The 12,483-nt window shown below is 42.5% G+C and overlaps 1 long non-coding RNA gene across 3 annotated transcripts in view; it reads right to left on the bottom strand.

The window, feature by feature from the left end:
• LOC138154746 (uncharacterized) overlaps positions 1 to 12,483 on the bottom strand; it is a 186,652-nt gene that overhangs the window by 49,757 nt on the left and 124,412 nt on the right. Inside the window, exon 3 of one of the 3 annotated variants that reach the window (XR_011166674.1) lies at positions 9,750 to 9,856. The exons of the other annotated variants lie outside the window; for them this stretch is intronic. This is a non-coding gene — a long non-coding RNA (uncharacterized lncRNA). The remainder of the gene's footprint in view (positions 1 to 9,749; positions 9,857 to 12,483) is intronic. 3 annotated transcript variants of the gene reach the window in all.

The raw sequence follows: 12,483 nt of genomic DNA, 5'->3' as shown, positions 1-12,483 counted from the left end.
AGATAGCATGGTTAAGGGAACTGAAAGTAGTTAAGATCTATGGGCTGGTATTTTTTCCCTTATTTTCACAAGGTTGACTAAACAAAGGGACCCCATGGCTAAAAAGAACTTGGACAGCCAGAGTGATATCACCCTCCTCAGTCCTCTAGAGCCAAGAAAGCTTGAGCTATTTGAACAAACTATAGAGCAAAGAAGACAAACAGCCCATGTCCCCATCTTTCAACTGGAGTCTTCCTTCTTCACACACCCCCACCTGCTTTGCAACAGCAGGGTGTAGTTCTGATAACCATATCTCTCCTGGTAGAAATAACCTTTGCCATGATTTATTACCAAGGCGAGAGAGAGAGAGAGAGAGAGAGAGAGAGAGAGAGAGAGAGAGAGAGACCCATTTTGGTGTAGCTGTGATAGTTGGTGACATCTGTAAATGGCCCCCACTCCCATCCTGCCCCACCCAATATAAATGGGGGAAGGCACATTCTCCTGGATCTTCCTGACATTGCTAATGGATATTGTGGGGGGAGACCACATAGCAAATAGGAATCTAATCTATCGTCTCATACATCCGAATGGAAACAGCAGGATATCCACGGCTGAGCCTCAAGCTTCTGCCAGGGACATGTAGAATGAAAATGGAAACAGATTACAGTCAGTCTGATATCCAAATAACAAATAGGTATCCCGGAGAGAAATTTGTTTTATTGATGTTGGGGGAAAGATCCACTAATTTCCTTGTCTGCTCAGCCCTGCCACTCTAATTGAGGAAGGTGCTAGCTAAAAGCCAAAGGAAAAATAAAATAAGAAGAAGCACTTGACAACTTGCACGAGCCAGTCCATGTGTACCCTCCCCCCACCCTACACTCCCCTCCCCATTGCCACACACATATATAAACATACACCACACACACACATACACACACACACACACACACACACACACACTCACTCACTGCTTTATGAAATGAACTTGCTGAATGACAACCCAAAGTGTAGACTGAAGCTGGGCATTGATTCTGAGCAGTTCATTTTCGGGGGGGGGGGGGGGGGGGTTGACAGATGTGCCTCTGAGGCAGACAGATCACACCAGAAGAATCTGCTGATGGGACTCCAGCCCAAGGCCTAGAAAACGACAGGTTTCTCTAAGTAAGAGTGAAGGCTCCATCTGGAATTCCTGCATAAGAGGGCTGCAGAGGCCCAAAGACCTGGGGTGCACCAGCACCTGCAGCTTCCTCAACCGCACTTCAGACCAAACTGCAATTCTGTGATCCTGATACAAAGAGCCCTGGATTTGAAATCATAAGGCACAGGTTTGGAGCCTGCGTTTATTCCCTATGACTTGTAGAACCTAGAAGAGGTCACTTAACTCCTAGAAACTCCTAGTTTCCTCATTTGTAAAATGAGAAAGTTTGACTAGGCAATCTCAAAAGTACCTTCTATAGTCTTGAGGGAAGAGGGGAAGGGGGCAAAATGTAATGGAGCTCAGAAGAAATGTGGAGCAACAGGAAAAGAAAGTAAGGGAAGGAAAGGGAGAAGGGAGAAAGGAAGGGAGGGAGGGAGGAAGAGAAGAAGGAAGGGAAGGAAGGAGGAAAGAAGGGAGGGAGGGAGGAAGGAAGGAAGGATGGAAGGAAGGAAGGAAGGAAGGAAGGAAGGAAGGAAGGAAGGAAGGAAGGAAGGAAGGAAGGAAGGAAGGAAGGAAGGAAGGAAGGAAGGAGAGAGAGAGAGAGAGAGAGAGAGAGAGAGAGAGAGAGAGAGAGAGAGAGAGAGAGAGAGAGAGAGAGAGAGAGCTCACAGTGATGTTACAGTGCACTAACTATTTTATAGACAAGGAGGTCCACAGTAGATGTCTGAAGACAGCAGGGAGGAGAGGAGATTTTCGTGATACTATAAATATATTTTATAGTCTTTGGTTTTTTTATGACTGACCCAATAAATAATTTACTGGTCAGTAAAAGATCAAAGAAGCTGCCACAATTGCAGCCTGGAGCAGTCGAAGCTCTATGTCTGCTAGCCTACCTCCAAGGGATGGAACATTGTTCTGTGACCTCCTCCCAAGCTGCCAGAGCCCTATACTTGGGGAAAAGTGAGGCAGAAAGAAATGAGGGCAGAATGGAACAGACTCCTCCAAATAGTCCAGGAAAAATTTCCAAGCGACTGGGCCACTACACAGAGTCCAGGCATTCAGACCTGGCTGTTCCTTCCTCCTAGGCAAAGTACAGATTTACACAGAGGCCTCTGGGACAGCCACCCACAGGAAAAGAAAGTGTGCAGTCCAGGAAGCAGGGTACATTGAGAAGTTCCAAGATTTGAGTCAGAACAAAGCTGTAACTAGGGCAAAACAACTGGAACTTTGACTCCAGGGTACAAAATTCTGGAGGGTACTTGGGCTCCTTCTTTTGTGTATCATGCTGTATTAGGTCCTAAGGACCTAGTATTGTAATTGCTGGAAACAAAGACCAAAGTGAATCTCTATCCTTGAGAAGCATGCAGTCTAGCCAGGGGAGACAACAAGTACATAAACAAGTGTGTACAAAACAGATCTGTGATGATTTGGGGGGGAAAATACTAACAGGAGATCATGAAAAGCTTCATATACAAAGTGTCACTTGAGCTGAGCCTAGAAGGAATCTAAGGATTCCAAGAGACAAAAGTGAGGGAAAAATGCATTCCAGCATGGCGGGCAGCTACTGCTAAAGCTTGGAGATAGTAAAAGAAAGATCACATATGAAGAACACTAAGGTCAATTTACCTGTAACATGAACATTGTGGAATTAGTCTGGAAAGGCAAGTTGAGGCCAGGTTGTGTTTGATCCTAGGGGTAATAGGAAGCCACTGAAGTTTATTGAGTAGAAGATTGACATGGTCAGACCTGTGCTTCAGGAAAATCACTTTGGCAGCTCTGGGAGGAAGGATTGAAGTGGGGAGTGACTTGAGTCAGGCAATAGTCCAAGCAAGAGATGATGGAGGCTGTGTAAAAGAAGAGAAATGGATAATTCAAGGGCTAGAGTAGAGATTGAGACAAAATTTGACAACTGGTTAGATATGTGAGGGTAAATGAGGGTGAGGAAGTGACGCTGGAACTGAAGTGGTGAATTTGGGTGCCTGGAAGATAGTGGTGCCTGTCAAAGAAATAGGGAAGAGCACTAGGTTCATCTTTGTGAAGAAGATGATGTACTCTACTTAGAGTCAGAAAGGCCTGAGTTCAAATCCTGCCCTGGACACTTCCTAGTTGTGTGACCCTGAGTAAGTCACTTATGCTCTCTAACCCTCCATTTCTTCATCTGTAAAGTGGGGATAATTGCATCCACTTACCTCACATGGTTACTGGGAGGTTCAGATGATATGATGCTACATGTGAAGTATTTGCAAATCTTCAAGCACTCTCTCTACAAATGTTAGCTTTTGTTGTTATTATACATTCCTTGCCCCCAAAGACATATTGCATAAGAAAGGCACCAGCTCATTTTGCTTACAGGGTCAAATAATGCCTGTGTGCCTAGAGTCTCATATAATATCTGTGCCCAGGAAGATGATTTGGTGGTCTGTGGGCTGGTAAACATCTGTGGATACCTGCAAGGCCCAATTAACATACCTTGCATTTAGCTTTATTTCATTGGGAATGTCACACACAGCTGTAAAGTTTCAAGAGACCATCAGCACCTTCCCAGGCTACAAAAGCTTCCCCAAATTTCTTTTGAGATTTGGGCACTTAATAGGATGGATTGTTAAAAGAGACATATCCAAAAGCAGATCCTGACTTATTTCATCTCCTCGCTTCCCCTTCCCCTCTCCTACCCCCGCCCCTATCCCATCCCTAATGGAAGCCTAATGCTAAATGGATTGGTTGCGGGTGGACGGTTGTAGATCCGCAAAGTGCTATCTTCATAAGTGGCTTCCCCAGGCAGGGGTAAGAGGCATCTGCCGAGGTGCCAGCATGGATGTCAAACCGTAAATGAGATATCCAACGGCTTCATTCATTACAGTGACTCAATTCAATGCTTCATATTCAAAGTGTAGCCCGGGGTTTGGGGGAGGGAGGGAGGAAGAGAGGAGCGGGTCACAGAGGAGGGTTCCCTCTGCCTATAGTCAACCTTTCCCTGCCCAGCAGCAAGAGCATGAGGGAAATGCCACTGGATCACCCTCTCAGAGCCCCGAGGCTGAACTTTGCTGGAAGATAAGAACCAAGGCAGGATAACAGCAGGTCCACCCACTGGGCTCTTTACCCCTGGAGTAGAAGATGAATGCGGTATCTGTAAATCAAGGCGTAAACTCATCTCGCCTATACCCAGAACTGCGCTGTTACCTCAGTCTGGGGACATAAACCACAGAACAACACAGGACAGCTACAGAATCCAGTTTTGTTATTTTTCTTGGACAAGTGAGTTGTAGGGGACGGACAAGTGCTGAATCTGGAACTGGAGAGCTGGGGTTCAAATCCCGGCGTGTGACCTGGGGCACGCCCCTTTGGTTCTCTAGGCCTTGTCAGATGGGAGCTGGGGGACAGAGGCCCTGGCCTTTACAGCCCACCCCCTCAGCTCTAACTCTGATGACTCTGGAGGAGAGGGGGCTGATAACTCTCTCAAATCCAATTCCAGTCAAGGCATCAGCCTCGTTATGTCATGGTCTTCAAGAACAAAGCTCCAACAGCAACAACTACAGCAACAACAACTCTGTGATGCTGCGAACTTCCTTTTATCTTCCTTTTTTTTTGAAAGGAAAGACACATTAAACATTAAACCACTGTCTGTAAACATCAAAACACTGTCTAAATGTCAGTTCTGTTATTACAATCATCGTCTTCATCATCATCCAAAGGCAACATGGTAGTTCACTAATTCACTCATAAATACTTATTGGGGGCAGTTTGGTGGTACAGTGGATAGAGCACCGGCCCTGAGTTCAAATCCTGACTCAGACACTTACTAGCTGTGTGACCCTGGGCAGGTCACCTACAAGGGCAGGGAAAAAAAAAAGAAAAGAATACTTATCGAGCAGCTATGAACAAAGCCAGTGCTGGATAAAAAGAAGCAGTCAGGAATAAAATTAAGGGGAAAAAATTAGCCACAGTTAGCAACATTTTAAATTAGTAAGCTACAATAGAACAGAAAGGGATGAGTTCACAAAATCATAGGTTTTGAGGCCCTGCTCGCTGCGCCAATTGTTTCATGACCTCCTCTGGTATAAGGCTGTCCCTCCTGGGTGGACATAGGGTTCCCCTATTGAACCCTTGCTAGTTCTGCCACTGGACTCACACAGTCCCCTCCTCTCCAGTATATGTGAGGTTGTCAAGAGGTTAAAATCCTTCTCCAGATACCCAGTTGATGTCTAAGGCCTATGGGCCAGCCAGAGACAACAAAGAAAACAATCCCTTGATGAGTCCTGGCGTTGAGAAAACATGTAGAACAATGAGAGTGCATTCAAGACAAAGCTTTATTGCAAAGGAATGGGAATGAGGGGTGGGGGAGAGAGGATAAAGGAACCTGACATACAACATAGGCAGACACACTAGCATAGAGTTTAACTCCTAAGGGCAGCACTGCATTGGGGAGCATAGAGATATGAGCCCATTCATCAGGAAGGGGAGTGCTTCTGCCAGAGGGGAGGGTGCACTTAAAAGTGCCCTTCTGAGAGAGGAGTTCTTATACTCTGACTTTGGGTGGCCCTCCTGGACTGGATGAATTATATATCAGGGGTCAGGGCAAAATATTATTTGGGGAGGGGGGCTTGTTATCAGGAAGAAAAAACAAGACAGTGGTAGACAAAATATTGTTTGGGGCTTAACCTTAAAAAATATTATTGTCCATAAATATGTTCTAGAAGCTGTCTTAAGGGGAGACTGTCATGGTAGTCTCAAGACTCAAGTCTCAAGCTAGAAGGGTCCATAGAGGTCATCCCCCTTACTGAACAAGGTAGTAAGTGGCAGAGGGAGGTTTAGGAACCCAATGTTTTCTAACTCCAAATCTAGTGCTCTTTCTACCATACTATTGTAAAGGGAATAATTAAGTGAGGTTTGGTTGCTTATTCATTAGCATATATTTTTAAATGCACTGCGGATTTCCTTTCCATAACTCTGCAGAAACACATTTCTTCACTTAAAACTCACCCTAGAAACAATGTTATATCCAGCAGTGTCCTAATAAATGTTCAACAATAGGTCCTCCAAAAATGCAGGACACACCTTTAAGTTTAATCTAAATTATTATGATTTTCTCCATCACTTTCTTAAGACTAAACAATCAATAAAAACAATAAATGAAGCCCTAATCTGTAGTATTTGCCAATTTCCAAGCTGTAAATGTTCACATTGAAAAGTTAGCAATCAAGTCTTATTAGCCTGTATGAGCTGGCTCCAGCATACTCCTAAAGTTTTCAGAACAGCCTGTCATTCTTCTTTTGTCTTGTTTTTAGAGGCAATTCAGGGTTAAGTGACTTGCCCAGAGTAACACAGCTAGTAAGTGTCTGAGGCCAAATTTTAACTCAGGTCTTCCTGACTCCAAAGCTGGTACTCTATCTACTGTAACACCCAGCTTCCCCCCACCCTTTTTATCTTTTTTGTTTTGCTATGGTTTTTGTTCTTTGAGGCAATTGGGATTAAGCATTCATAAGCTCCTTAAACTTATGGGAGACCTAAGGGCCTTGAGTCAGAATCACCAAACTTCAGAGTTTTAAGGGACCTTAGAGGCCATCAAATTCAACCCATTCCTATACAGTATTTGTTTTAATCCTCTCTCTAAAACGTTTGCATAATTTTTACAAAATATTGTTTTTGTTATTATTATATCACCTTTCCTTTGCCTGCAGACCTCCAAATATTTCCCAAAATCCATCTTCTTTTGGATTGTTATTCAGTCATTTCATTGTTCAGTCATTTTTCAGTTATGTTAGAATCTTCCTGACCCCACTTGGGGTTTTGTTGGCAAAGATACTAGAGTGGTTTGCCATTTCCTTCTCCAGCTCATTTTACAGGTGAGGAAATGGAGGCAAACAGGGTTAAGTGACTTGCCCAGGGTCACCCAGACAGTAAGTGTCTGAGGCCAGATTTGAACTCACCTACCTGCCCCATATAGCACAATCCTGAGGTCCCTGATCATTATGTTCACTGTAATTGAGACATTTTAGCTTGTTAATGTCATTCCTAAAATGTGGTACCCAGAATATGAGCCGCAAAGTCTCCCAGATACCATCTAACCAAGGTAGAATGCAACATTCTTACCATCTCCTGTGTGCTGGGCACTTTGCCTTTTTCAATGAAGCCTCAGATCACATAGTTTTTTGGCCTTCCAGATTACACTTTTGCTTGCAGACCACTAAAATCCCCAGATCTTTTTTCACAGGAAATGTTGCCTAGCTATACTATCCCTGCCTTGTACTTAAGTTGAATTTTTTTAACCTAAGTATAGAATTTTACATTAGTCACTATCAAATTTCATCTTCTTGGATTAAATTCATCATGATAGCCTGTGGGTTTTTTTTAATCCTGACTCTGCCATCCAATATTATTTCTCTATCCCAGCTTTGTGTCATCTGAAAATTTTATAAACAACTCAGTCATTTTCCTGATGAAGAAACTGAAGCCCAGAGGGATCGAATGGCTTGCCCATAGTCACAATCCAGGTAGCAACAGAGCCAGTGCTAGAACTCAGGTCCCTTTACCGTCAATCCAAGAGTGTTCTTTTCATACTGATGAAGTATTTTATAATTTAACACGAGTAGGGAATGGGGAGCAATAAAAGGAAGGCTGTGGAGTGAAATGCTTTAGCAGTAATAATTGAGCAATATGGCTCAGTGAGAAAGGGAGGGTTGGCTATTATCCCTTTCAGTAGGAATCAATTAGCATTCAGGCAGAGGGCTAGAAACAAAACAAACCACAGAGGTATTTATTAGAGAAGCTAAAACTGTGTGTATGGGGGGAAGGGGAGGTTAGGTTTCTGGAGGAGGTGGAAGGAGGAGGAAAAGGAGAAGGAAGAACTTTAAGACAAAGAAGTACTGTTTGAGTGCCTGATTGAAATATGGAGGGGATGAGGATCAGCTGGGATTGTAGGGGACAAAGCTTTGAGAGAGAGAGAGAGAGAGAGAGAGAGAGAGAGAGAGAGAGAAACTTGAAGTAAGAACGTACACTCAGCTGGATGGGACACCTCCAAATGCATGTTTTGTCAAGCAAACAGAAAGAAACATAAGGTGTAGCACCCAAGAACAGCACTTTTTCTGAGGATCACTCCTAGAGTTTATATTTCTTACTGAAGAGTAGACAGGGAGTCAAAAGACTAAGGTTTAAGTTCAGCTGCACGTTAGCCATGCCATCTCTGGCAAGTCACTTCACTTCTCTGAGACTCAGTTTCCTCATCTGTAAAATAGAAGTAGCTCTTACACTACCTGCCTTACACGATGGTGGTGAGGACCAAGTGAGATCACAGACATGAATTTGTTTAAAAAAAACAATCTGACAACAGTATTTTATGTGACTGATTTCCTGTACAATCCTATGCATTTTATTTTATGCATTTTAAAACATTTCTGAGAAGGGGTCCTTAGGTTACCCTAGCCTGTTGAAGGTTCTGTGACAAGCAGAAAAATTTAAGAACATCTCATCTAAACCTAAAAGGAACCTCAGAGATGCTCTCATCAAATCATCTTGTTGAACAGATGAACAGATAGACCCAGAGAGGTAATAATGGATTTAAATTGGGAGTTGCTGTGTGAATATGAGCTTTCCTTATTGTTGCTGTACCATAGTTGCATCTGCCTTCTTCCTCAAAGGAACACACCCATCACCCTTGGAGACAGGCATTTCATTGCAGGACCTTATGCTCTAACAAAGAACAAGATTTCATTCTTAGCTGGGGGTATAATAATGAAGAGGAACTCCCAAGTACATCATGCCTTGCTGTTTGTTCACAAGGTGCTTTCCTCAGAACAACCCTTTAAAGTAAGGGGCACCTGTTTTATGGAGGAAGAACCTGAACGTGAGAGAGAAAAGCGGAATCTTGCCCAAGATCCCTTCACTGACCATTACCAGATCTGGGATTCAATGTCCAGTCTTCTGGTGCCAAAGACGGCACAATAATTTCCAGGGCACATCCTGCCTATAAAGTACAGCATCAGACTCCCTCTGCATCCTTCTTTGAGATCCAAGTCCCAAGTCTTGCTCACTATCACCCCCTACTGATTTTCAAGTATCACTTCTCCTCTGTTGCAAACAGCTAAAGTTAAGAGAGAGGACTTGGACATTGTGCTTATGTCCAGTTCCCTTTTCCCTGTAAATGGCAAACAACCTTCTTAAGTTTCTTTTTTTTTTTTTTTGCTTTTAAAACGGTTTACTGCCTCACACTACAGGAATATGTTTATACAGGAGCATATAACCAACAAATTTAAAGGGGAGCTTATAAGCTGAAAATAATGTTGATGGATATATCACCTACATTTATTCTTCTTAGCTCTCTTTTCCTTGCAACCTGACTCTCCTTCTATCAGTTCTTAAGCTTGATACTGTCTCCACTCTAGCTAGCACTCTATATGGCTGACAACAACTTACTTTTTCAACTCTCAAATCATGAGTGGGAACCTAGGACCCAAGGCAGGTACCTCTCACCTACATTCCACCAGTTTTCTCTACACAGGCTCCAGAAACTACAAGGAATCAACCAAGGGAATTGAAATGGGCATGGAGCAGCATGTGCTTTGTCCCATGAACCAACATTCAGAGGGTTATACTTCCTTCCTCCCCAAAGAGTGGCACCCCATCTCCTCCCAGTTACCTGGCAAGGTCAATCCCAATGACTGCCCGATTTAGGGGGTTCCATCACACCCCTCTGCTAGGTATGCTTTCCATCAAAGCCCCATTGTGCTTCCTGGCCTGGAGACCCTGGAACAAGAACAAATTTGATTGGTGAGGGAATAAGAGGAGGGAAGACTGAAAACTGAGGTCATAAAGAGCTTTTATAGGTCTGCAGATTAAGAGATAAAAGGGACCTCAGAGATGATCCAGGTCACCTTTGTAACTTTATAGAAGAGGAAAGTGAGGTGTAGAGACCATTAAGGGATATTTTCAAGGTCACAAGTAGTAAGTGGCAGAGCCAGGATTCAAATCTAGGTCCTCTATCCAAAATCAAGTCTTCTCCAATGCAGTACACTGATTCCTCAAATATAAGCCTGAGGAATTTGAATTATAGGCTCTGTGAGGTAATGGGTAGCCACCAAAGTCTTTTGAGTAGCATAGTATGTTTTCAGTGGCATTTTCTTACAAAAATAAGGTTTTTCTTGGCTAGGATCAGGCCAAGTTCTAGCAGGCAACATCCCAAGTTGGTTTCTCTGTCCTCTATTGTTTCCCATCCCCAGACTTCTCTTATACTAGCTCCTGTCTGGGCTGCCAGCCTAAATCAACTTCACCAAACTGTTCTCTTCTCTGTTAGCTCCTTTCTAGATTAACAAATTTAATCCTTTTCCTTTCTCCACTCTCCTCCACTAAGCTGACTGATCTGCCTTCTTCTCCTCTTCTGTTTCCACCATTTCTTCTTTTAGCACACTTCACCTTTCCCTGAATTCTTTTTGTCTTTCTGTTATTGCACTTCCACAACTATGTCAACATGAGGCTATTGGTTCCAGGTTTGCACTACTTTTAGGGTCATCTCTGGTCCATGCTTAAGCTTCCATTCACAAAACTAGCACATGATGTAGTAGACTTGGAGCCAAATGACCTGCACTGTGACTTGTTGGCCATGGGACCATGGTCAAGTCATTTTTCTTTCTAAACTTCAGTTTCCCCATCTATAACAATGGAGACAGTAATGCTTCCATTATCTTCCTCACTCTTTTACTGTGAAATGCTTTGTAAACTCTAAAATATTTTATTACTAATGAACAGATTTAGTGGCAAGAACATGAGATCTGGAGTCAAAGACTCTAGGCTCAGCTTTCCTCTCCATCACTTAGTGCATGCATAATCCTGGACAACAACTACAACAATGGTCTGCAATTACATAGAACTTTTAGATTTTTAAATCACTTTACAAATATTATCTTATTTGTTTCCCACAACACCCAGGAAGGGGCTATTATTATCCTCATTTGACAGATGAAGAAACAGGCTAAGAAAGGCTCAGTGACTTGAACAAGGTCTAAATCTAACACTCTACATCATAGCTTCCTCAAGTCACTTCATTTCCCTGGGCCTCAGTTTCCCCCTCTATAAGAGAATTGGACTAAATAGCCTCTAAAGTATCCTCTCAGTCTAAACATATGATCCTATGACCTCTCTGAGTTTCAGTTTTCTTATCTGTAAAATAGATTTGAGATGACTTTGCCTTGTAGCTCTGAATCCAAAGTTTCTGAAATATCCTATTATATAAAATAGTTCTTGTCATAACATAGCGGAAAGAGCACTTTCTTGGAGTCAAAATAGATGAGTTCAAACTGCACTTGTTATCTTATTAGCTGCCTGACCATAGGCTGGTCATTTAACCTAATGATTCTCAGTTTTCTCATCTCCATAACAATAACATTAATGTATTAATTGCTAATTAAATTTATTGATATGTTGATGTTAATGTCATTGTAATGGGGTTATTTTGATAATCCAATAATCAAATACCTTCTGAACTTTAAAGAGTCATGTATAGATCATCCATCATCATCATCATGATAATGCCTTTACAAAATCCTCCAATGATGTCTCATCATGTAAAGAGATGATTCTGGGTTCTCAAGACAAATACAGGTGGAATATAAACTCTATCAGTCTATAGAGTGCTTGAAAGGCTTTGCGGAGGGTCCCAGCCACAGACCAGGTTTGTTTGCTGAGGATCTTCCTAGCTAAAAGCAAAGAGATTGATCACCAGTAGGCTGGCCACTTGCTGGTGATCTCTTTGACCAAGGCAATTCGTGAATGAGAGAAAACCACAAACCAGTCCTCAGTCCTGAGTCCTCAGTCTTCTGCTTCTATGGTGATGGTAGTAGAGTAGTAGAAAACAATAAGTGAATAATATCACATGAATTTTAGGCCATCCAGCCATTTTAATTTGGCATTTTTAGAACTCTGGAAGGGCATTCTGGGAAGATGGTAGAGTAGGTCAGAAATTTCCAGGTTCTCCAGATTGCCTCTACAAACAGGCAGAAAATTGCCATGACATGAGCATAGAGCAACAAAATAAAGGTGTAAAGCAGTTGTCCTCCTTAGATAACTTGAGAGGACCTCATAACTCTAAAGTGAGATCATTGTACAATAATCAACAAGCAAACGTTCTACTGGGGGGAGGAGGGATTTGATGATAAATGTTCTCACAATAAGCGAAACAAGAAGAAAGAAGAGAGTCGCAGTTAAATGGAGGGATAGATAATAAGTATTCCTTAGAAAATCAAACAAAGTAATTGGAAGAGCTGATTTTATCAGGCACCCAAAGGCAACAAGAAACATCATCTTACAGGACATTTGTCATTTTGTGTTGCAGTATTTGTAAAAAACAATGCCATGAAAATAATTGTAGCATACACACT

The sequence above is a fragment of the Petaurus breviceps genome, unplaced genomic scaffold, assembly GCF_028583685.1.
Source record: "Petaurus breviceps papuanus isolate PSGF00001 unplaced genomic scaffold, PetGlider_PUasm1.0 91133, whole genome shotgun sequence".
In the NCBI taxonomy this organism is placed as follows: Eukaryota; Metazoa; Chordata; class Mammalia; order Diprotodontia; family Petauridae; genus Petaurus; species Petaurus breviceps.
This window is presented reverse-complemented; position numbering and strand designations above follow the sequence as displayed.